Source organism: Schistocerca cancellata, chromosome 4 (genome assembly GCF_023864275.1).
Source record: "Schistocerca cancellata isolate TAMUIC-IGC-003103 chromosome 4, iqSchCanc2.1, whole genome shotgun sequence".
NCBI lineage: Eukaryota > Metazoa > Arthropoda > Insecta > Orthoptera > Acrididae > Schistocerca > Schistocerca cancellata.
Window position 1 is genome coordinate 204,990,725 of NC_064629.1, and position 27,666 is coordinate 205,018,390.

Genomic DNA, 27,666 nt, shown 5'->3' on the forward strand with positions numbered 1-27,666 from the left:
CTCCTCGAATACCCGACAAGTCGTGCAGTGTCCGAAACGCTCCTGCCGAGCCTCCAGGCCCATCTAAAAGTAGGTCGGTGTGCGTCATCTGTTGCGTACTGTAGCCCAACCTGCCGTCAGCTGTTTTCCTTACCAGGACGTCCAGGAAGGGGAGAAATACATCCTCTTCGACTTCCATGGTAAAACTGATGTTCCGGTGTATGGAATTGAGATGTGTGGTATCGTACAGAGATCGCGATGCCACATCAATGTCGATAACGCGAATCGATACCACGGACATTAGCGAGGGTTCGTTGGCAATCCGCAACGACGTACTGGAGGCGTTCCGAAAGACCACGCCTCCTCCTCAGCAACAGCAGCGCCCTAGTGCTGAGTTCAGTATAGCGTCAAGCTTGCAGGAACTCAGACCCAGTCCGAGATCTCAGCTACAGCGGTCAGTATCATCGTCTACGACCAACGAACAGTTAAAGTTTGTGAATTAGAGCATCAAGTGATGCTCTGCAGCTCAGTGACAGTTAGTACATCTACATCTACATTTATACTCCGCAAGCCACCCAACGGTGTGTGGCGGAGGGCACTTTGCGTGCCACTGTCATTACCTCCCTTTCCGCCGGCCACGGTGGCCGAGAGTTTCTAGGCGCTTCAGTCCTGAACCGCGCGCCTGCTACGGTCGCAGGTTCGAATCCTGCCTCGGGCATGGATGTGTGTGATGTCCTTAGGTAAATGGAAATGTCGTGTGGCTAGGGCCTCCCGTCGGGTAGACCGTTCACCTGATGCAGGTCTTTCGATTTGACGCCACTTCGGCGACCTGTGCGTCGATGGCGAGGAAATGATGATGATTAGGACAACACAACACCCAGTCCCTGAGCGGAGAAAATCTCCGACCCAGCCGGGAATCGAAAACGGGCCCTTAGGATTGACAGTCTGTCACGCTGACCACTCAGCTTCCGGGGCGGACATGTCCTTAGGTTAGTTAGGTTTAAGTAGTTCTAAGTTCTAGGGGACTGATGACCTCAGATGTTAAGTCCCATAGTGCTCAGAGCCATTTGAAGCATTTGAACCTCCCTTTCCTGTTCCAGTCGCGTATGGTTCGCGGGAAGAACGACTGCCGGAAAGCCTCCGTGCGCGCTCGAATCTCTCTAATTTTACACTCGTGATCTCCTCGGGAGGTATAAGTAGGGAGAAGCAATATATTCGATACCTCATGCAGAGTCTGCCACTTGAGTTTGCTAAACATCTCTGTAACGCTATCACGCTTACCAAATAACCCTGTGACGAAACGCGCCGCTCTTCTTTGGATCTTCTCTATCTCCTTCGTCAACCCGACCTGCTACGGATCACACACTGATCAACAATACTCAAGTATAGGTCGAACGAGTGTTTTGTAAGCCACCTCCTTTGTTGATGGACTACATTTTCTAAGGACTCTCCCAATGAATCTCTACCTGGTACCCGCCTTACCAACAACTGATTTTATATGATCATTATCCAGTACTCTTGTGGCAAAGAAGTGTGTCAAAGTTAAGTTAATCTTCTATTCGTTTATGTAATAAAGTGAACTAATATTTCATGTGTTCCAGTTTGACGAGCCTTCTCCCAGAGTAACCAGAGAACCCAAAGTTTTGCCTTGACGAAAGTAGTTTCACCTGTTCACAACAAGATGTATGAAGAAATCATTCATCTTGCGTCTTCCATGATGCCGTATGCCGAAAATGTCGTCGAAATAGCGGAAGAAATGGGTAGGTTTTCATTGGGATGATTCCAGAGATTCTTCCTGGAAGGTTCTATATACATGTTGGCGACAACTGGTAAAAATGGCCTCCCCGTGTCTGCTCCTTCCGACTGCCCGTAGTAACCACCGTCGAAAATAAAATATGTCGATGTCAAGACACGTCTAAAAAGGATGGTCATCTCTCTGTCAAATTTCTTGCCAGTAGGTTCGAAAGAGTCCTGTAAAGGCACTGTGGTGAAAAGAGAGACAACATCAAGGCTCACAAGGACGTCAGAATCACTACGTCTAATTTAGTTACGCTAACCAACAAAATACACCGAGTTCCGAATATGAAGCGTACATTTTCCGGCGTAAGGGCTAAGCACGTCCTCTAGACTAGAACTCTTGCTCCATCCCACAGGTGATCAGTTCGTCAACGCCCCTGATAATGACAATGTAGTCGCTGGCCCGAAATATTGTTGCCGTTGGGCACTGACATCCGGATTTTAATCCGTGAAATATTTCGTCAAAATACTATTGTTTATTTGCAAAAATTAACTTTACATTACACGAAGAGTGTTAGGTACGCTTGGTGGCCAATTATCAAGCTAAGTGCATGACCTCAGAATCGCATGAAAATGTGGTTAGAATATAAACCTCTTTCCCCAAAAACAGTGTGTGAGACATTCGCATGCAAAACTGTGTATCTTACTGCAAGAGACATTTGAATAATAATTTATTCAACGACTAAAAAGGAACTATGATAACGTGAAGAAACAAAATGGTATTATAAGAATAAAAACACAGAGAAGGAAAAAAGTTATTGCCAACAACTACATTTACATCTACACACCTTACTTTCATGGTCTTTTCGCGAGATATCCGTTGTAGGACGTGTAGTTTTTTAAGCAATATAACCTCTACACGAGAAGTATCGCTGATTTTATGAGACAACAATGTGGAAAACTGCAAGTAAAGTGACACGGTCGCCATTTCATCATGAGACTTCACTATGTCCTATATAAAAAAGTAGCTGCACCAAGGTACAAATCTAGGTTACAATATGTTTAACAAAAGGTAGGTTATGACACTGGCATACCAATATCAACGTTTGAAAATGTAATTAATGTGGTGTTCGATACTGGACTGCTTGAACTCAGAAGTGATGTTGAATGTGAAAAAGTGGCTTTAGTCAGATATGAATTTTGTTTTGTTCCACTTAGCTTTGACCCATTACTTGAAATCCCACATCTGTTCTTCGCAGTCTGAATAGCTGTGCAACACTATAAGATCAATTGAAAACGTTTCTTGTTCAGATCGTGATTATTTTAAGCAAGGGGAAATATGGCAATTTTGAAATCACGACGCTGAAATATGTGTCGTTTTGATCCTGTTATATCGATATTTGGTTTCTTCGTGTTATCAAAGTTCCTCTCTTATACCTTGAACAGATGATCATTTAAATTTCTCTCGTGGCAAGACGGGCTCATATCGCTGTTTTTGGACTGAATGATTTATATTGTAAGCACATTCCATTGTGATTAAGAGCGTTCGTGGTCACGCGCTTTCGCTTCAAGTAACTTTTTATACGAAAACAGTATCTTTTGCTACAATCGATTTTGCCGAAGAATACAGCTGCCTTTTTATGGTGAATTTTAAAATTCTGTCTTCGATGGCTCACATGAGAATGACTGGCATGTGTCCATTCGAAATATCTTGGAGTATAGTTGCCGACGACCGGCTGCAAACCGAGAGTTTTTCGATCATGCCCTTTCATGGTCATAAACACAAGCGGGAATAAGTAAACCCACAAATGGATGGTTCCACATTTTCCTTCACTTTAATGAGAGTGAGAGTTGAAACACTTTAGAACGTTTACCTCTTGTTTTAGTGTTCCAGGTATGACTGCAGAGTGCATTGTGCTTTGCTTATCAATGGTCGTTTCTATGTTCTGTTTCTTCCTCTCAGTTCGTTGCGTGCAATAAAAGTTTTCTTTGTAATCTAGTTAATATCTGTACCTGCGTTGCGTAGCTATTGTCCTTCCAGAGCACGTGCCTTATCGCATATCACCCACTTCGTTTTCGTTTTGTGCTGTTGTGTAATTGCAGATCTAGCAAGCGTTTGTTTTCTCTTTGAAACAGAACATGTTTATCGCTAAAGGTCTTGGTGAACAACGCAAGAAAAGTAATAAGCTGCGACATCAACTTGGATTTCAGAAATGTGAGATAAAATATGAACCTGTAAATGAAAGTCTTAAACACATTAGAAGGTCAAAGGATTTTCGAGTTCATCGCCAACGCGGTACCATTATATGACAAGAAAACGAAAACCATGATGGTGAGAACTTAATAGTGTTACAAACTTATGAGTAGATAATTCGATGAAACGGAGAATGACACAAACTGCAATTGAGAAAGAAGAGGTCAGATGTTGATAATAATTCAGATTTTACGTGCAAACGACCAATTAGTTTAGTATGTCCAATCAAATGCCTAAGTATAGACCAGAAAAGTGTATTACCGGCTTCCAATTTGATGGTGATGTAAGAAGTGTGCTTAACCATCGTAAGAATTAAGAAACCATACTCACCAGTACTATTAAAATCTTTAATTTCAAGTTTTTTTGGTAGCCAAATACGTAGAGGACTGTTCTTATATCGATACACTACCTAACATTGAGCGTTATACATTACGCTAGAAAGATCTTCTGCATCTAGGATTCACCTTACAACGCAACAACAATCAGAAGGTTCGTTTCTAGGCTGTTTCTCTGTCACCGACTGAATGTGCCTTTGCGGTATTCGCTTTGTCGGTACCCACTCGTCTGACGCATGTGAAGGACACTATAATGCATTTATACAAAGCTAGAGCTTTCATTAGCAGCTGCCAACGATGCTCCCCCTCCATCAATGATTCCTGATTGTATGACCTCGTGCTCCACTTAAACCTCAGCGTGGCTTAAGTGTGGCACACAATAGGCCATTTTATGTGCACGAGCGACGGACTCACTTCGTAGACTGCTCTTTAGATCTAATCTTAAACGAAGTCAGTGCACATTTCACAGCCGTGAAGAAGTTTCGTTCGAATAAGGCTTATTACAGCGATAGCTTTCACGAGAACACAACACTATCAACAGTTTGATGTATGTTGTTAACATCTGCGACGAGTTTCCCTGTCTTACTCCCCCGACAATGTTTTCCTAGTAGATAAGATTAGCTATTAGTCGTCTGTAGCAGTTTTTAAGCAAAAGTATGTAGCCTAACTGCTATAGCTACCTTCAGTAGTCTAAAACAGAAAACATTCCTTTATTTAAGTTCTTCCTATACTTGCTCAATCAAACACAGTAGGAAATATATAGCATTGTGTCTTGGACGCAAGACATTTGGCTGTAGATGTTAAAGTAAGTATTTTTGAAGGTCTGCAGTAAGGATAAATTCCCCGTATGTCATAAACGGCAGCCTCACTGTACGTCACACTACACCTTGACGGAAAAAAAGTTGGATCTGATGCAAAAGCTTCAAGACAAGTTTGCACAAACTAAAATTATTCTCAATTTCTTATAATAATTACTCTAATCAGCGAGTAACTTTCCCAAAAATCGTTAATTTAGTCGTAATTATATCGTAATGTAATTGACCTGCATGCATGTTAGAGCACCGGTGAAAATTGATATGAACAAATATCCATGCAATCCCGGAACTTAGTATATCAAAATGGGCCCCTAGAGCTCTAAAGGTATTGAATATCAAGAACAAAATCACAATTTCTGATTGGAAACTTTTATTTCGAGATTTAGGAAAATGAAATTGTCGTGCCCAACAAAACTAATGATCGAGACATATTCAGATCATTTCTCCACCTTTTCACTATCGAGCAGATGGGAGAAATGAACACCTAAATCTTTCCGTGAGGATGCAGAATATCAGGTCAGCTGAAACAATATCCTGTGGTTGGTAGAAAATAAGTACGAAATTTACTGCATTCATAGGGGTCTATTGCGATACTTTACAAATACGTCACACTAAAGAACGGTAAGAAGTTGCTCTCATGAAGTCAGTTTCAAGTGAATTAATTTTCAACGAGGCATTACCAGTAATACTGCGTTCCTTAGGGCTTCCGTATAAAATATTTACATGGGAATAAGCTTGTTTGTTTTGTTATAAGAGTTATGTATAACTTTGTACATGTAACATAAAAAGAACGTGAAACATAACAGAAAACTTCTCCACTCGAATATGTATCAAATGTGCATAGAATTTGTTAAAAATGGGAAATAAATCACTGAAGGATCAGCAGATTGATTGTAGTTGTCTACTCAACTCTATAACAATTAGATATATAATTTCATGGCCAATGGGTAATAGAGTATGATTATCAGAAACCTATAAGCAGTGGCAGCCATTTCTACGTTCATTCGTAAGTGGAACGTAGAATATCAACTCGTTTTGTCACGACTATACATCAGTTTCCTGTACGAAGATTATTTTGTGAAGATAGTTGTATATTTAATTTTCTACACGGAGATAATTTTTGTGAAGATAGTTGAATGTTTCGGTTGAATGTAGGTACACTTTTCGTGTAGAATGAAATAAACTTCACCAAACTTGATTAAAACAGTTCAGACGAAAAAGCGATGGGAACCAGAAGCCTTAGGTGGCGAATAAATGCTAAAAGTTCTGTCATGTGCCGTAAATCTTTGCCTTCCTACAATGGAGTGCACTGTGAGACAAGATACGTGATTCAAAATCATGAATTTTGGAAACTTTTCCCGAAAACAATGTTGATTCATTCATAGCATTCCCTCATTTTTGCTAATTGCTCATGCCAGCTCAACAAAGAGGATAGAAATCTCTACTAATTTTTTATCACATCAGGTTACTTTCCATTAGGAATATGGGTGCACTCAGCGACTGTGATCTGATACATTATACAGCACAGCAATCAGTCGTCCTTTTTTTTATTTTTGCAGGTTTTATTTGGCAAATCGATTTCGGCTAGTTCTGAACTGTGACTGACGCCCTAACAACAGGGAACTGACATGCATTGAGACTAGAATATAGTGCATTGATAATGGCTAGGCACTAGGTGAAATCTAGATTTGCCAAATAAAATCTGCAAAAAAAAAAAAAAAAAAAAGGGACGACTGATTGCTGTGCTGTAAAATTTATAAATTTTTATCTCCCCGTATGACTCGCATGTCGTATCTAATTCCCAACACAACAATCTAACAAATCGGAATAGATTGTCCTTCACCCATTTTACAAACTTTTAAAGTTTTTTCAGCCATCCGTATCTATCCGTACCTCTCAGGTACTGCTTGACGCATAGTCAATTAAAAGCTATATTCATACTATCTAGCAGAAAAACGAAAGAGTCAAGATTCACAATACAAAGCTGGTTATTTCCTAATGTGCCATCGTTCACAGATCGAAAAAGTTATTTTTGAATCATTTAATCGTAACGATGTGGCCTACTTCAGATACAAATTTTGTTAAGCACGTCTGTTCATTGCAATCTAGTAGTTATTTGTCAAGGAACATAATACAATAATGACAGCTTGTAAAAACCTATTCTGCTAATATTCTAATGCCAAATCAGTTACATAATTTACTAAACATGCAGTTAATTAAGTCGGCTAAGGAAGCCAACTAGCAGCTCTCTTGGAATATGTTTTTGTTGTTCACTCATCGCAAATTTGTTGTATTTGGCAGTCCTTGTTGCTAAATATCTGTTAAAATGCATGTTTATCTCCAGGTTAAACAGAGATATGTTTATAATTTATGTAGCTCACAGAACTATTTCGGTAGAACGGGGAAACCATTGTAAAATGTCTTCTCTGTCTTCAATTATTATGGCTTAAAACAGTCGTATCTTAAGAATCAGATCATGAAGCGATCCAAATCGCATGTACCAAAACAACGGGTGAGATAGGGAATATCTTAATATTTAAATTGGTCGTAGAGTCCTTTAACTGCGTGAAGATATTTTTTCGAATGTCTGCCAGTTTCTACAAACCCAATCAGTTTCAATAGCATTCGTGCAGATAATCTATCAATAGGCAAGTATAGTCTGTTTCGTTGCCTTGAATATTACTCGAGATAATACATGATCTTTGAGGAACAGAATAGCATTTACGAGAGAAGAAGCTGCAGAGAACACACAGAGAGAATCAGAAAGGAAAGAGGCTTTGAAGCTTCGTTGGAAGATCACTCTCGAAAGACGTCACTCAGGAACACCGCGTTAAATTCAAAACATAAATCTTGCCCACATTTGTTTTTTCCTTGAATATTTAAGATTTCATCAATAGACGAGCAAATAGAGAAAGAATATTTCAGCTGAAATTAGTAATGGGGTAATTTACTTCCGTGATTTAAACAATTGACTTTTAGAATGAATGAAATACAACGTGAAAAAACTTTAAAATAGTGACTTCGTGATTGCCTGCGCTAGGTTCCACATTTTAGTTCCTTTGGAACTTCAGACTTTCTTTCTGATGTTTAATACGACATGCACCTCGAGTTCTGTCCTACATACGTTAAAAATCGATAGTTTGCTTTCCATGTAAATAATCCCAATAAACTGTCGTGCGTGCTACTTCATTGGTTTCATAAAGGTAAATTTTTCGAATACCTCCCAGTGTATGGACAATTTTGTTTCAATAGTATTCGTTCGAATAATCTGCTGACGACAAATACAGTCTGCTTCAACGTTATGAAAACAACATTAGGCGGTATGTGCTCGTACCTTCAGCAAAACATCATCCAGTAAAGCACTACGGTATTCAATCCAACCTTCTGAATGAAGGAAAATCACAGAGCTCACATGCCTGGATCAGAAAAGGGTGAAGAAACCATTCGCATTAATTGATTTATTGAAACCACAGAAAACCTAAAACTGGATGGTCGGAGGGGATTTCAACCCCGTTCCTGCCGAATACTATTCCAATATTTTAACCACAGATTCTCCTCGGTCGACACACGAATACGAGTCTAATGATATAACCAGTACTCCATCTTGCCTGGAGCCATCCTACGGGTCGATGACTATTTTTAAGATGACAATATAGCAGCCCTGTAGTAAATCTCATAACTCCACGTGGGTGAACGCTGTTATTATTCCCAGCTGCTGGATTCCTCAAACCTGAGAATGCAGATACGTTGACCAGCCACCGTATAACGTATATGTGGCAGCAACTCCAGGTCTACGATCTAGTTTTCACCATTATCACATTCACTTTTAGCCACAGACGCACGTTAACAGGAACGTGAACTCGATTCGTTAGCAACAAATCGAGACTAATGCCATTAAGCAACATCAGCAAATAGAGTCCTGCATTACCATTTTTTGGGTCATTTGGCCAGAAATACTATCAACCTATTATGTGGAAACAAAACTCTACCTCATCATCTACAGTATATGTTTGCAATTTAGCCGTATGCTTGTCTGAGGTACATTTCAAAGAACGACGAGGTCCTTGTAGATGGGTGAAGATATTTAGATAGGTCCAGGATGGGGAAGGATCAACGGCAAACGGAAATATAGATGACATGACGGTGCTTTGAACTTTCATCCTAGAAAAAGTGGATCCAAGGCCTTAAAAACTGCTCCACCTACTTCGGTGCCGGTTTCACGTATCTCGTCGGACGAAAGTGACAAGATATGCCGGATGAACTCAAATTCCACAAGAAAAACTTCGGAGGTTAATTACACTATTGATGACAATCTGCCGGAAACACTATATACCGTAAGATGTCTAAGAGTGACTATCTAGAGCGATCTTAAGTGGGATGACCTCATAAACCAAATAGTAGGAAAAACAGATTCCTGACTGAGATTCATAGCAAGGATCTTAAGAGAATGTAATTCACCAAGATGGAAGTGGCTTACAATGCGCTTGTGCGCCTGTTCGGCCGATTCTTGAGCACTGTTCGTCTGGGGTCCTTACCTGGTAGGACTGATAGAACACATAGAGAAGATCCCATGGAGAGCGGCGCGTTTCCCCACGGGATGGTTTAGTCGGCGCGAGAGCTTTACACAGATGCTCAACAAACTCCGGTGGCACTGTGCGTTACGAAGAAATTTACTATTCAAAATCTCGAAAGGGCACTTTCCCGAAAGAGACTGACAACATACTATTTTCCTTTCACATAGATCTCGCGAAATGACCACGACGAGAAAATTCGAGAAATTAGAGATAACAGAAAGGCTTACCGACAATTATTCAACTCAGGTGCCATTCGCGAGTGGAAAGGGGAAGAGGAGATCACTTAATGGTACCAGAAGTACTTCGCCGCCACACACCGTTGGTTCCCTTGTAGAGTATAATGTAGAAGTTGTTCAGTCTATTTTCTGTGTATTTTCGTTTAAGGGGCCCGTAGTTCCAGTGTCTCTATACAGGGCAATTATATCATTACGATATTATACTGTTTGTGACACCATTTAGCTTTGCTTCTGTGGAAACAGTTTCACGGCATTGGAGAAGTTCGTAACACACACTCAGCGAAACGTACAACACAGAACACAGATTAATGCAGTAACCCTTATATGAGAAAGTACAGTGGTGTGATTGCCGTCGCTGCAGGAACAGCTCAGAGTAAGGTCGTTGAAAAGCCCTTTCATTTGTTTCACTGAACCTACACACGAGGTGCGAATCGGCCAACTCTTCGACGGCAAACCTTTCCATATTGCTGTGTATCACTATTTCCGTGCAACTAATACTGTCGGAAAAACCAATCCGAAACAGAACCAAGCAGTACTGAATAAAAACTTCAGGGTGAAGAGCAAAGTGGGCGTTACTGTTGTCATCAGCTAGTACGCATATCGTCAGCTTCTGTGCTGCTATGTAGATATTTTCAGTGCAGTACAAATACAAACAAAAATGGGGTAAGAAGTCAAACAACATGCGATTACTCTGCAACGGAACTTATACCATATTACTCCTCGAACAATTTCCGAAAATTTCTCGGTAGAGTTCTGGTTCACCCAACGAAAGTTTATGAGGAACAGATAACGTCAAACTGCCTCAGTACAACAGAGTCTTTCTTCCTTCATATACCGCTTGGCAAAAAAAATTAGAAGCACCGAGAAGGGGACCAGGAAGCGGAATGAAACTTCACAGTTTGAAAGGGTTCTTTGATATTATCTCAGTGATTACCAAATAATGTCAAATTTACAAAGAACTTGACAGTAAGAGCCCACTTATCAGAACGACGTGGCATCCCGTCTGGCCTGGATACATGTGTTGAAGCGGTGGCGAAGCGCGTCACAAAGCAGTTGTGTCTTCTCCTAAGGCAAACTGTCCCACAGACGTCGTAAAGGGTCCTTGATATCCTAGGTACTGGCCATCCGAGCAGGATCCAAACATTTTCTATTGTTGATAGATCTCGCGATCTTGTTGGAGAGGAGAGTACCTGAACATCAAGCAGACAGTTCCTAGAGACACATGTTGTTTGTGGATCAGCATTGTCCTGTTAAAAAATGACACAGTGATACTGTTTCGTGAGAGATAATACACGAGGACTCGTGTAGTGCAGTGGTGCCGTCAGAGTTCCCTCAGTTAATAGCAGCGGTAGCTTGAAGTCACCCAATGGCCTGTCAGGCCATGATGCCAGAAGTAACACCACTGCAGTTCTCCAACACATTGAAAGAATGGGAGGTCTCTCCAGCAACCATACTCGCCGAAGATGGTCACTCCGGGTAGTGCAGAACCGCAATTCATTGCTGTACACAATATGATTCCACACACCAGCTGTCCACGCTTCCCCGTCACGGTACCATTCCAAGCGCAGCCGTTTGTGCTATGATGTTAACGGCTGCCAACACACAGGACGAGCCGCGCCTGGTAGCCGCGCGGTCTCAGGCGCCTTGTCACCGCCCGCGCGGTTCCCCCCACCCCCCACCCCCGTCGGAGGTTCGAATACTCCCTCGGGCATGGGTGTGTAAGTTGTCCTTAGCGTAAGATAGTTTAAGTTAGGTTAAGTAGTGTGTAAGCGTAGGGACCGATTACCTCCGCAGTTTGGTCCCATAACACCTTACCACAAATTTCCAATACACAGGACGGTAGTTCCCTAGTCAGGCTGCTGCTAGTTTCCCAGCAGTGGTGTGGGATAACACAGAATGTTGCAGGGAGTCGATTACTTCTTCTCGGATGGCAAACGCAGATGTGAAGGGGGTACGATGCCTTTGGTGTACAATAAGCTGATGTTCTGAGTCACTTCTGTAATGCATCGCTAACTCAAGGCATTTTCCTAGACACGTTAAAGTATGCCATTGTCAAGCCTCTCTACAAAAAAGGGGACACCACAGATATCAATAATTACCGGTCAGTATCCTTGCTTACACCATTTTCAAAAATTGTCGAGAAGGTAATGTACCCAAGAGTGGTTAGCCATCTCAGCAGTAATGGGATACTCAGTAAATCACAGTTTGGATTTCAAAAATGCTGTTCTACTGAGACAGCAATATACAATTTCACTGCCCACATAATAGAGTCTTCAAATAGTAAAATGTCACCAATAGGAATTTTCTATGACTTATCCAAAGCGTTCGATTGTGTGAACCATGACATTATGTTACCGAAATTACAATTCATGGCATAAATGGAACAGCATATGAGTGGTTTAAGTCATACCTACAGAACAGGAAGCAAGAAGTTTCCTTATATGGTTTAAGTGATTTAAGGAAGTTTCCTACTTCATCTAACTGCAGTGAAATTACAGTAAGTGTTCCACAGGGTTCGATGATGGGTCCCCTTCTGATCCTGATGTATGTGAATGACCTCCATTCTTGTATGTAACAAGAAGCTAAACTGGCACTGTTTACTGATGATACAGGCATCATTATTAATCCAGTAAAAGAAACTCCAATAGAAAATGATACAAGTAATGTCTTTGGAAAAGTTATTGATTGGTTTTCTGCGAATGGAGTTGCTCTGAACTTTGAAAAAACACAGTATGTCCAATTTTCTACTGCCAGAAGTACAGTTCCTTCAATAAATATAACACATCAACAGAAGTCAGTAGCCAGGGTAGAGCACACTAAGTTTTGGGTGTACATATAGATGAGAATCTTAATTGGAAAATTCATGTTTTGGATCTCCTAAAGCGACTAGGTTCAGCAACTTTTGCAATCAGAATAATTCCTAATTTTGAGGATATAGAAATTAGCAAGCTAACATAATTTGCTTACTTTCACTCTTTGATGCAATACAGAATAATATTTTGGGGTATCTCAACACTTAGGCAAAAAGTATTCAGTGCTCAAAATAGAGTGGTTAGAATAATGTATGGGCCTCATAGTCGCACAGCTGTTTAAAAGGTTAGGAATTCTTACAACAGCCTCACAATACATTTACTCAGTGACGACACTGGTTGTCAACAACATGGACCAGTTTAAAAACAACAGTGACAATCATGATTATAATGCCAGAACAAAGAACCTATCTTTGGCACAGAAAGGGGTAAAATATGCTGCTGTAAAACTTTTCGATAAACTACCAGATGAAATAAAATGTCTCACAGACCGCAGTAATAGTTTTAAAAATAAATTAAAATCATGTCTACTTGACAACTCCTTCTATATCATAGATGAATTCCTCAATATGAATAAATCTATAGGTATGATATATGCATTTTGTGCCATGGGGCAGGTAATAAAAATTTTAAGCTATAAAAAGAAATTCATGTGTTCATTTCTTATGCACTTGACACGTTCAACATCACAACGGTTACCGTGAGACTGATGAGTGGAACACGTAACTAACTAACTAATTAACTAAGGCGTTCGTCCCTTAAGGTGTTGCCGGCCGGTGTGTCTGAGCGGCTCTAGGCGCTTCAGTCTGGAACCGCGCGACCGCTACGGTCGCAGGTTCGAATCCTGCCTCGTGCATGGATGTGTGTGATGTCCTTAGGTTAGTTCTAGGGGACTGATGACCTTAGATGTTAAGTCCCATAGTGCTCCGAGCCATTTGAACCATTTTGAACCTTAAGGTGGTCAGATGCGTTCAACGAAACGCTGACGACGGGTATGCCGTCCCTCACGTTCCTTCGTAGTCCAACATCGGACCACTGTCACATCCAAATGCCTTTCGAATCTGGGTACTGTATGATTCGACCAGCTGGCCAAATGGACACCCACAACAAGGCCCCTTTCAAACGCTGTCATGTGCTGATAACGCTGTCTCACAATAGTACGTGGCTTCTCCGTATCCTTCGCAGCGGTCAGTCAATGTCTGATCCTGTTCACTCCGCCTTATATCCCCTACCAGGCCTGGTAACTACACTAAAAACACGCCGACCGCGGTGGTCTAGCGGTTCTGGCGCTGCAGTCCGGAACCGCAGGACTGCTACGGTCGCAGGTTCGAATCCTGCCTCGGGCATGGGTGTGTGTGATGTCCTTAGGTTAGTTAGGTTTAAGTAGTTCTACGTTCTAGGGGACTTATGACCTAAGATGTTGAGTCCCATAGTGCTCAGAGCCATTCACACTAAAAACGAACAACACTATTGCACGCTGCTGACTGTTCTGCTCTAAATTATTTACATTGACGCCGACGGTGTGTACATGTACGAGGTTACATTGTCATCCAATCATGTCTTTTGGTTGCTTCACCTTTTTCGTCGGGCAAAGTATTTAATGTTATTTCGACAATAAAACAATCTGATGAAATGATCTATTACTACAGGCATAGGTTTTAGCATCCTCTCGATACATGCACCTTTTAAAATTTCCACATTGTTGAGCATACAGGAACGTATCTGTTGTAACCGAAAAATATAGCAGACATGCTTGGACCGGGCTTGGAAAGAAATCCCAGAGAAGTGATAGTAGTGCATCGAATGAGCAATCAAAATATTTGGCCCACCGTCAGTAATTCAACCTGTGCGTGATGGAGGAGATATGATTTGGCGAAGAAAGATAGGTTCAGTAATTCGTGGTGCACTAAATGATGAGGGTCATGTCGTAACTGATGAGGATTTTCAAATCTTCAACGTTAAACGTTCGGAGAATTTACTCACCTCAAATAACGCAGCCATATTTCATCAGACTTAAAAACTGTAGTTTAGGATCAATCTCTCAATCATGCACAGACTGCAACTGTCAGTTGTTGCTGACGTCTTGTCCCACGTGTTGTTTACATTGTTATATGCACATACACACTACTTCGGATCCAAAGTCGCCAGAGCAAATGTGGTGGTGCTGTACAGGGAGTAGCACTTCGAATTTTCTGGTGGAAATATTCCTCCTTTGTGTTTGGCTGGTTGGAAGACACGAGGTACTGTCTCAACGTCCAGGAGTAAATTTCAGACAAGACCGTAGTGTGAACGTAAACTTTGTATATAGTACTGTCAATAACCAATGGTTGTTACTTCAATGTGATGACACATAGACTGTCGGATCAAAAGTATCCGGACACCTATTAGTGTACATTAACACGGAGTGTGTCCACCCTTAGACTTTATGACGGATTGAACTCTGCTAAGAAAACGTTCAGTGAGGTGTCTGAATATCTGTGGAAGAATGGAAGTCGAAACCAGAGAAGGTACTGATGTTGGACGCAGGAGTCTAGAGCGAACTCATCGTTTTAACTCATCCCAGAGATGCTACATCTGGTTCAGGTTGACGCTGGGCATGTCAGCCCGTTTCAGGGATGTTATTGTCCACTAATCATTTCCTCACATGTGTTGCTGTGTGACAGCATGCAGTATCATGCTGATATAAACAATCATTGCCTCCGAACTGTTCCTCTAATGTACGCAGTACACAGTGTTGTAAAATGTGTTTATATCCTTCCGCATTTAGCGTTTCCTAAGTGCAATAAGCGGATATCAACGTAAACACGAAAGACACCCCGATACTATGACACCACCTCCTCCTTACGTGACTGTTGCAGTCATGCAGCGTCCAATGGCGTCGCTCTTTGCACCACTTCCGGCGTCGCTTAGGGCTGACTACAGCAATTTGTAGCTTACGAGGGGTTGCTCGACCATTGTATCCCATTCGCTTTAACTCCTTACGCACCGAAATTGTGCTATCTGGACTACTGGTAGCAATCAGGAAGTTACGAGGCCTTCCTTCCCCTGATTCCATGCAATGTTCGAACGACCCTGTCTTTCAGTGCACGAGGTCTACCAGGTCTTGGTTTAGCTGTAGTTGTTCCTTCACGTTTACACTTCACAATAGCGCAATCGCATCACCATAAGTCGACGTGGGCAGCTTTAGAAGGGTTGAAATTTCGCAGGTACATTTTTTACTCAGGTGATATCCAATGATTGGTCCACGTTCAAAGTCACTGACCTCTCCAAACCGACCCATACCGCTCTCTGCCTCCTTTTATATTGGCGAGTCCGCCTCTCGTGTTATATTGTGGTCAATTTCGCATTACGTAGGGGTGTTGTGATACTCTCGATAAGATAGCGTACAACAGAAGTCAACAAAATCCACAGATACGCATTTATGGCGTGTTGACATGGCAGTGAAGGTCCTTCGATAATCAACTGAAGCTCTGATCATGAATTAGTGCTTTAAAACGTACATTGACGAGATAGGTACAGCGCTGGTGAGACTATAGATGGATGCTATCTTTAAGTTTTCTAAAAAGGCGTTTTGGGTCTCTTTTTAATATAATTACGTTCAAAAGTAGTGGCTATAACAGCACCGATATCTTACTCCTGACGAATATGATAGAAGTTCTCAGCGGAAACAAGAGTTTTTATTCTAATATAACTCGACAAAAAGACCAAGTAAATTTCTTACTTGGGTGTTGTCGCAAGAAACTTTGTTTCCATTTTTGTCATGTGGTACACAAACCGCTGCCAGAATGGACATCACATTACGTACCCAGTCGACCACGAGTCTTTGCACAACTCTCTTGCACCTAACAAACTGAATAGGCGAACAACTCCACATGCCCTTGTTATTCACAATAAGGTGCTACTCTACACTAGTTCGAATTATTATTCATTCCCTGTCAGTAGCTAAAGTCATGAAAATCTGTCAGTATTTTCACTTTGCGACTTGCTCGAGAGCAGTCACAAACAAAATCATCTCTTAAGGATGTAGAAAATATTGTGAAAGAAGCTGATATATGTAAACTGCCGTGCTGCAGTGGTTAACTACTTCCCGCCAGATCACCGAAGTTAAGCATCTTTGGGCGTGGCTGGCGCTTGGATGGGTGACAATCCGGGCCGCCAGAACTTGTTGATCTACCTGGGTGCCCTCCGCCTCGTGAGACCAGTGGAGGAGCTACTTGACCGTATAGTAGCGGCCCCAGATCACGAGAACTGACAACGGTCCGGAGAGCGCTGTGATGATACCACGCCCTTCTAGTGACGCCTGTCGGCTGAGTATGACACCGGGGTGGGTCTGTATCGTTGGGCTTTTTGAGGCTTGTTCGGACGGAATTATGATTTATTTTTTCCTGCGATGGTCTGGAGCGGTCGACCAAATGTAATACGATCAGTGCCTAATTTGATGTTCATTGTCTACATTTTTTATTGCAGAGAGCAAAGAAGTCCATACGTTTGTTAAATAGCTTTCTTATCCGCCACACCGTCTGTAGAGTTCATCCTGCATCTAACCGTGTCTGTAAAATGGTGATATATTTATAAAATAGAAAAAAATTTGAAAATGAAGTAGGCTATCCAGTAAACATCTTTCTTTGTAAAATTAGTTTAATATAAACTCTTTTCTGTTATCATCCACAAGCTTTTTTTTTCTTACTTGGCATAAGTTTCATTTCCCTACTTCATCCAATTGACGGGCTAAAAGAAGTTAAAGAATGGCAGAACTCTTACTAATATTTATTTCTTTATATTTGATGGGATTGAACTTTGACCTATTGCCTAAGTACAATAACAGGTCGTGTTGCATTTATTATTACAATTGTAAGTTCATATTACACGTATTGTCCTCAGCAGTGTGTGTATTTTATGCAGCTACATTATGTTAATATGACAGTAAATTATAGCTACGACTTATGGTAATACGTTAGTGTGTTACAATATTAAAAATAAGTTGGAAGATGGTGTAACTTCAAACTACTTTAATGAAATTAAGACCTCTTATATACGCTTATGACACTGCAATAATTCTGTTAATACTTACTAACTAGTAATATTACATCAGATTATAAAGGTATTTACCGCCGTGCCTCCCGCAAAAGAGAGGTGTGATAAAGTGTACAGACGTCTCTACATTTACCACTCAGTCTCAACCCCTAGCCGGATGACGAGGAGCCAGTCTCTAACCCTTGGACTGAACTGTGAAGCGATTAGATGAGTCAGGAATCTTCATCCACATCTTTTCTCCTCACAGCACTCGGCTTCATTGACATTTTGCCCCAAACTACACCCCTTGATGCCATGGTCAATAATCTAAACATTGGAGGTGAAGGATATCAGCTGATCAAGAATTAAAGGAACGTAACATTTTTTTTCGGTTGTGCCCGACTCGGATGTAGGCCTAGTAGGTTGAATTGTTGTCGAAATGTTCGTAGTCTGGGTTTGGATGTTAGTAGAAGAGATACTGCTTCAATGTCGAAGAGTACATGCCAAACAACTTCGCAGTATCTCGTGGATTTAATGCCTGTGACACCGATGCTGCTAATATTCAATCCGTCGGACGGATATGCTACCCTCGGAGCACACCAACGGCTTTGTGTCGGAAACGTGTTTCAAATTCTTTCGTCTCTCCCCGCAGTGGTTAAATCACTGGACTCGCATTGGAGACGAGCAAGGTACAAATCCTAGTGTTGTGTTACCATCATATCATCCGCATCGACATGACAAGTCGCCGAAGTGGCGTCAATTAAAAAGACTTGCAGCAGGCGACCGGTCTACCAGGCGGCAGTCCCTGGCCACACGACATTTCATTTCATCATCAATAACAACAACGAAAGGTAAAATAGCTGACCCGTAAACTTACAGACCAATTTCCTTCAAATCGCTTTCCTGCAGAATTCTTTTGAGTAGTCTGCGCTCGAATACAATAAATTTTCCTGAGAAAATATTCTGTTTATAAATCAGAGGGATTTAGAAAGCATCCTTCGTGCGGATCTCAGCTTGCCATTTTCTCGCACAATATCCTGTGGAGCATGAACGAAGTGCAACAGGCAGATTCCATATTCCCAAACTTTCGGAAAGCGTTTGACACAGTACCCCACTGCAGACGGTTAAAGAAGGTCCGGGTACACCGAGTACGTGCACAGCTGTGTGAGTGGCTCGAAGACTTCTTAAGTAATAGAAAGCAGGACGTTGTCCTGAACGGGAAGTGTTCATTAGAGACAAGGGAATCGTCAGGAGCGCAGTTCGTCGTATACATAAACTGTCTGACGGATTGGAATAGCAGCAATCTGCGACTGTTTCCTTTTGACTATTTAGCGCACGGGAAAGTGCTGTCGTTAAGACTATAGGATGACTTAGTATTGGTATTTCGTGTGATGAATGGCAAAGTTGCGTCTCTACCAAATGCGGAACACAGCGCTATGCGTCATAGACCATCACACTCTAGGCAGTCTAAGCGTGGCGCCCCACTTAGTACGGTCAGTCGTCTTCTTTTACGATTTCACTACAAAACATTCAACTAGTCCATTCTTCCTCCAATAGTTACGTGTGCCACCAAACTGTGTGCTGAAACCCGGAACTATTTGATGTATCAACCAAGCAGACCACAGTTGGCTATTAATAAGCCGAGCATTGTATTTAAGCCGACACTCGATCAGATATCACCAAGTTCCTGTTCCAGTTTCCTATAGTTCTCGGATAGTGATTGCATAGTTCTCGCAAGCAAGCTATTAGCAGTTGTCTACCAGTTCCAGTCGTCTGGCAGTTAACGTCGAGCGTCAAAGATTAGTCGAAGTGGCAGCCAAAGTGTTTATCTATTGAGATACTGAACTTATTAACTCTAACAGCAGAGCGGACTGAACTTTAATTAGCTTAGTTTACTGTGTTAGGTTAGGTCAGGTTAATAACATTTACATCAGTCCCACGACTTCTCAGCAAGCCAAAGCTATGACTGTTATCTTTTATCACGTTTTGTCCTAGTTATTCTGTTTTCAATATATTTCCCTGCGTCGTGACTGGAGTAAGCGTGCAAGCAGGCCACTTGCCTATAGACTCGGAACTCTGTAGCTGGGGGTCCGCTTCCTTCGGCCTTTATGTTAGGCACCTACGCCATTAATGAGTAGAAAAATGTAATTAATGCAGACGAGTAGGAAAAACAACCTTGTAATGTTCGAATATAGTATTAGCGGATGGCTGCTTGAGTCAGGCACGTCGATTACATTTAAGGGCGTAACAATGCAATGCGATATGAAATGGAGCTACCACTTAATGTCGGTGGCAGGGAAGGCGAATTGTCTACTTCGGTTGCGAGAATTCTAGGAAAGTATAGCTCATCTATAAAGGATACTGCGATAGGACACGCGCGACCCATTCTTGAGTAAAGCTCGAGTGTTTGGGATCCCCACCAATTCGTATTAAAGGAAGATGTCGAAGCAGTTCAGAGGCGTGCTGCTAGATTTGTTACCTCTAAGTTCGATTAATAAGCGAGTATTACGGGGGTGCTTCGTAAACTCAAATGGGAATCCCTGGAGGGAGAACGCCTTTCTTTTAGCGAAATACTATAGAGAAAATGTAGAGACCCGGCGTTTGTAGCTGACTGCAGAACGATTCTACTGGCACCAATGTACATTTTGCGTAAGGGCTGAAAAAACAAGGCAAGAGAAATTAGAGTTCATACGGAGGAATATACACAGTCGTTTTTCCCTCGCCCCGTTTGTGAGTGGTGCAAGGAAGTGAATGACTAGTAGTGGAACATATTTCAAGGTACCCCCCGCGATGCACCATATGGTAGCTTCCGCAGTATGTATGTAGATGAAAAACATGGATGATTCTAAAGGCATTTGTTTCAATCACTGAGATTATTCAGTTACACATCAGACATGTAGGACCTGTAAACTTCGGGAAAATGTTCTAAGCTAAAGGCTATGTCAGGAAATGAGGCTAATGGCAAGTAAGAAGGTTATCAAGCAAAGGAGATGACAAAAAGCTGTTTCTGAAATATAGTCATGTTATGTCGATCTGTGTGAGGTCTGCAGCTGTCTTATGAATTTTATAATCAACCCAAATTTGCTGCTTTAGTCACATTGAACTAAAACAATGAAATGTGTTGTTTATAACAGCTTGTTAGTGTAGCCAAGATCAATATGGAATAACAAAATATTTCTCTGAAATTTTAGGTCATGTTTTTTGCGCAGTAACTAAAAAGCACAAGCCCAAAAGAGGTCAAAATAACATACAAATTGTCAAAACACAAAACTGGTGCTTGAGGTAGAGACTGGAATAAGATGGGGACGTACTGGGATAGCATAATGCGTTATCCACTTCCATCGATAGAAGTGTATGCGAGTCACGCGTAGACAGCAACTATTTACTTTATAGCAGTCTATGATTTACAAACTAGCCACTTTCTGTATGGTTATGCTAAAATTTTCATTCTCATTTAGACGAAGAGGATGATTTCAAATTAATTTCTTATCAGCCTCATGATGATGTCTAGGGAACGAGCCCGTATTTAATGGAGAAGACTCGAAAACTGATCGCTGACTTGTTGAAGAAGTGAGTCAAACTTTCATCTGAAGCGAGTCAGGGAAACCACGGATAACCTCCATCAGGAATCTTAGTAACGCTTCATCCAAATACGAGTAGTTGTTAAAACAGTACGACAACTCGTTGGTGAATACTGAGGTCCTTCGCCATTTCCTATTCAGATATACAAGGAGCAATCAGTTTATCTGCATATGCGAAGAACTCTAATTCTACTGGCCGTATGGCGCACAAGCCATGCTTTCGCCGCAGAGGTTACTGTCGCCGTATATGTTCCACGGTTGCGTAAACACAGAGCGATCCGGTCAGGCGATCACTGTCAAACGTGTTGAAGTCTCCTAAGCATTCGCACAACGGTCAGCTGTACATACAGATGATTACAGCCTAGAAATAAAAAAGGAAATAATGTATCTGAGAAATACGGCTAAAGCCTTTCACCATGAATTCACCGTAAGGAAGTTTTAAAAATGTTGTATTAATGAAACGAGTACAAGACCGTTTACAGTGGCAAGGAGAAAAGAATGCCATCTGGAACTGATATGACAATGATATCGACGGCATTTCTGAGTCCTAATATCGGTACATGTCCCGCAATAACTTGCGTCATGCGTCAGCTTGAGCTGAGGAATATTTTTGTTCATATATCTTTCTGAAGAAGTCATGTTGAGTGTGTTTCGTTTAAGTGGATTAACGTTTTAAGTTCATCCATTTAAATTCCTTCATAAAAGTCGGACGGTTTATAAACAGCATAAATTTCTCGAAAGTTTTTTAAGACTTACAAGGGGTCTTCTCAGTGATTCTCAACGATTATAACGTTTGCACTTTACTACAGATGAGGCTACATGCTTCTTGCAGGTCATCCACGTGGAAAAATGTCACAAAACTCCAACCACAGAAGCAAATAACAAGAAAGTGAACAGTACCTGTTAGCCAGCTGGCAGGTGAAATATACCCAATATTCACTATATTAACCAACCCCTGACTTTAATTAGTTGCACACAGGAAATTTCTGACTGGAAACCGCCCAATGAGACGTCATTGCAGCCTTAGATGTGTCTTTTTCAGGCCTTTCACTATCGCAGTCCAGTGATGGAATATACTCACTGGAAAAGCGTTAAACAAAGTTGACGACATAATTAAAGAACCATACCGCAAGATACAGCCCTTCCAGGCATGGCGGAGGGTATTACGCCTTATTCTCGTGTAAGCTGGACGAACGCAGTTACTGCAGTGTTAGGAACAGCGGACTGTGTTAAAGCTGTATATATGTTTCAAACCCCCCCCCCCCCAGGCCTCTATCTAAGAAACTACTAGCTAAATGAAGAAACCATAGTAGTGGTGAAACACTGATGCAAATGCTAAGTGAAGCGAGACAAAATAGATGGATCGAGACTTTGAAGGATATGGACATGGTACAGCAGAAAAGTAGCCCATAATATTATCAAAAAGCTCAGCGGTAATCCAAAGGGCTCCATACAACCTTCTGAGGTTACACCCAACCAAGCAGTCCATTAACTGTTCTTGAATGGAAAGTCCAATGCAAAACACCAAAAAGTAATAATCAGTAGGATCCTACAATCCGAAACACATACGTTTCCAGAACCTTTCACTATGAAATAACGCAATCAGGGCCCCAATACTGCGAAAAACGGTAAAGCGGTTGGGGTGGATGTTATGTACACGGAGCTGGGTGCCAAAATGGCGATCCTGCTGCTCTTCAACAACTGCCGCGAAACTTATAAGATCCCCAAGATGAGGAGAAAGGCAAGGATAGTGGCACTGCTGAAGCTTGGGAAGGAACCAGACCCGCCAAAGAACTATCGACCTATATCACTTCTTTGCCACCTGTACAGATTGTATAAGAGACTCATTTTTAACAACATGGTCGACTCTATCGATCTGAAACTTATCCCTCAACAAGCTTTAGACCTAAAAAGTCATATAACAATGAAATTCTGTACCTGACAGAACATATAGAAGAACGGTACAAAAATAAAAAGATTACAGGGTGACATATCTACCATATGGTGCTCTTCCAGAAACGCTCTGACGAACTGAGATGTTACCATTTTGTCAAGATCACTGAGTCTGTCTTACAAAGTAGACAATTTTGAGTCGTTTTTGATGGAAAGAAGAGCCGATGGAGAAACCAAAGGAATTTACTGGCCTAGGGAAGCGTTCTGGCCTCTTCCCTTTTTAATGTGTAAACTAATGACTTTTATATGCAGATGACTTGGCAGTCACAGTTCAGGGGAGGATTTTCAAGGATGTACAGCAAAAGCCGGAGAAAGCACTGAGATTTTGTCAGAATATTATCAAAGTAACTCCCTTAAACCAAACCCTTCGAAGACCAATGTAAGCGCTTTCCACCTACTACCTCGGCAAGCAACATGAAAGCTCAATGTTTCCTGGAATAATACCACACTGGACAACACAGGTAAAACAACCTATCTGTGTGTGACATTGGACAGATCTCTGCTATATAGACACCATCGTGAAAATATCCGTCAGAAGCTGGCCTCCAGAAATAATATTTTGCGGAAACTTGTAAACAACAATTGAAGAGTGAAACCCACTATCCTGAGAATTATGCTTCTCTACAGCTGAATGTACCTGCCCAGTACGGACCAGATCAACCCACGCGAAGAAGGTCGACGTAAGCCTTAATGTCGAATCACATCAGGATCTATGAAACCCACACCCCCAGCAAAGCTTTACAGCGCTACTGGTCTTGAGAACCCCAGCTCCCGAAGAACATCCCACGAATTCACAGGGTAGCTCAGACAAAATGGTTCGAATGGCTCTAAGCGCTATGGGACTTAACATCTGAGGTCATCAGTCCCATAGACTTAGAACTACTTAAACGTAACTAACCTAAGGACATCACACACATCCATGCCCGAGGCAGGATTCGAACCTACGACCGTAGCGGTCGCGCGATTCCAGACTGAAGTGCCTAGAACCGCTCGGTCACAGCTGCCGGCTAGCTCAGAGAGATTATCGATGATCGACGCCTTTGGCACTGACTGCCAGCCTGGTCGACTGAGATTTGCTGTTGGCTTCTGTGTCGGGTTCATCGGCCGACGTTTGTTTGATAATTTTTCTGACGTTTCGCCAGCACTAGTGCCTGGCATTGTCGGAGCTTCACCCTCCACTGCTTGTGGTGGCCTGGAGTCGAACTCGCGGCCGCAGATTATATCTACTTGGCGCGCCAACGTCCAAGGGCTTTTCCGTGCTAATTTCCGGTAGGTTTCTCCTCTTGCCATGGGCAACAGTCGTTCGCTGCAGCACGGGAATCCAGGATACGTTCACCTTGAGACTTTCTTCTTTCTTGTTGAAGCTTTTCTCCATGTTTCATGTATCTATATAGCTTCTCTGAACAAGCGTGTGTGATAGCTCCTGTCTACAGCCAGAACGGTGTGTCGGCGAATTTTACTGCGTGCTGGCCTCACATAGCACATACTCTGCCAGGCCGATTTCTCCACCTGCAATGCCCGCTTATGTTCTGTGATTCTGTTGTTAATTGATCGTCCAGTTATTCCAACATAAAATTTTCCGCGTGTGCAGGGTACGTGGTGTATTCCCGACATTGCAACTGGGTCCCTTTTTCCCTTTGCAAAGAGTGTCTCAGATCGGAAAAGGAGAAAAGGGACCCACGTGCAATGTCGGAAATATACTGCGTACGATGCACATGTGGAAAAGTTTATGGCTCAGATGGCTCTGAACACTATGGGACTTAACTTTTGAGGTCCTCAGTCTCCTAGAACTTAGAACTACTTAAACCTAACTAACCTAAGGACATCACAAACATCCACGTCCGAGACAGGATTCGAACCTGCGACCGTAGCGGTCGCGCGGTTCCAGACTGTAGCGCCTAGAACCGCTCGGCCACTCCGGCCAGCGCAAAAGTTTATCTTGGAGTGACTGGACGATCAATCAGTACCAAAATCACAGAACATAAGCGGCACTACAGGTGGAGAAATCGGCCGTGGCAGACTACGCGCTATGTGAGGCCAACCACATAATAAAATTCGCCGACACGGAAGTTGTGACTGTAGAGAAGAGGTATCGCACCCGCTTGTTCAGGAAATACACAAAAACGAGAATATCTTCAACAAGGAAGAAAGCCTCAAGGTGAACGGATCCTGGATTCCCGTGCTGCAGCGAACGATCGTTGCAGGTAGCAAGAGAAGAACCCCACCGAAAAAAGCCGTCGGGCGTTAGCGGTCCAGGTACGTATAATCGGCGGCCCCGAGCTAGACTCCAGTCCACCAGCAGCAATGAAACTTAGACAATGCCTGTCACTCGTGCTGGTGAAACGTCATAAAAATCATCAAAACAACGTCGGCCGAAGAACCCGAGGAAGCCAGCAGGCAGTTTGTAAACATGATCAGGTGGGGTCGTCGTAACGTGGATGACGACAAGTGCGACTATGGTCTGCAAGGTTTGGAACACCTCCCAGCTTGTCCAAACTGTCCCTACAGATGCAACCTCAGCGATTTGTGGATGGTCAAGAAAGAAGCCCTGGACACAGCGCGATACTGGGCTGAAAAACGATGATCGGTTTCCGGACACGAGAAAGTAAAGTAAGTCTTGTTAACTAATACAGTTTCAAGTTGAAATACAAACACTGAGAGCGAGTAGCGTTACTGGAAACAAGTGCAGCGCAGATACGTACTTCGGCGCGGGCGTTCGGCGGCGAAGCCCCCCGCCACTGGTGTCGGCGACTACGCAGGAGGCACTCAGCCCGGCGAGCGGGCGCACTTTGCGCGCGCGACTGACCTTCGAGCGCAGATTGCGATGAGGAGCGCGACAGGTCTGCACTGCGCCACGCAGCTTAGCCGACGCCACACGAGGTCCCCACACTCCGCTTTCGTCGTTTCCCAACTCTCCGGGTCGCTACAGCTACGATCGCCGATGACTGTCGATATCGTTAAACATATGTACACTCAGGTGACACAAGTCATGGCATAGCGATATGCACATATACGGATGGCGGTCGTACCACGTACACAAGGAATAAAGTGATGTTCCTTGACGAAGCTGTCAGTTGTACTCAGGTGATTCGTGTGAAAAGGTTTCCGACGTGGTTACGACCTCACGACGGGAATTAACAGACTTTGAGCGCGGAATGATAACTGAAGTTAGTTGCATGGATCATTCCATTTCGGAAATGGTTAAGGAGTTCAATACTGTGAGATCCACAGCGTCAAGAGTGTGCTGAGAATACCAAATTTCAGGAATTACCTCTCACCACGGACAGCGCAGTGGCCGACGGCATTCACTTAACGACCGAGAGCAGCGGCGTTTTCATAGAGATGTCAGATCTATCAGACAAGCAGAACTGTGTGAAATCAGTGGGGGACGTACGAGAAACGTATCCACTAGGGCAGAGCGGCAAAATGTGGCGTTAAAGGGCTATGGCGGCAGAAGACAGACGCGAGTGCCTTTACTAACAGCACGACATCGCTCGCAGCGCTTCTCCTGGCCTCGTGATCACTCTGGTTGGACCCCAGACGATTAGAAAACCGTGACTTGGTCAGCTGAGTCCCGGCTTCAGTTGGCAAGAGCTGATTGGAGGGTTCTAGTGTGGTGCAGACCCCACGAAGCCATGGACCCAAGCTGTTAACAAGTCACTGTGAAAGTTGATGGTGGCTCCATAATGGTGTGGGCTGTGTTTACATGGAATGAACTGGGTCCTCTGGTCCAGCTGAACCGATCATTGACTGAGAATGGTTATGTTCGGCTCCTGGGACTTCAGGTTCCCAAACAACGGTGGAATTTTTATGGATGACAGTGCGCCATGCCACCCACAGTTGTTTTGGGTTGATTTGACGAACATTCTGGACAATTCGAGAGAATAATTGGGCCACCTAGATCTTCCGACATACATCACATAGAACATTTATGGGACATAATCCAGAAGTCAGTTCGTGCACAAAGTCCTGCACTAGCAACACTTTCACGATTATGGACAGTTGTAGAGGCGGCATGGCTCAGTATTTATGCACGGGGCTTCCAACGACTTGAGTTCCTGCCACGTCGAGTTGCTGCGCTATGCCGACCACAAGGAGGTCCAACACGTTATAAGGAGGTATCTCGTGACTTTTATCACCTGAGTGTAAGCACTAACGTGTACGACATTTTAGTTATATGGGATAACGTCCCTGATACCGTTTGTTGTATGATCAGCAGCTGTTGTGAAAGAAAAACGACGACAAGGTACGGGCATGGCAGAAGTAGAAAAGTACTGCACTGTCACGACTGGAATTGTGAATGGCACGTGCCTCAGCATTATAAGGGCGACCCCGTGGCGGTCATACTACCGAACGTCTCTGGTTCAAATGGCTCTGAG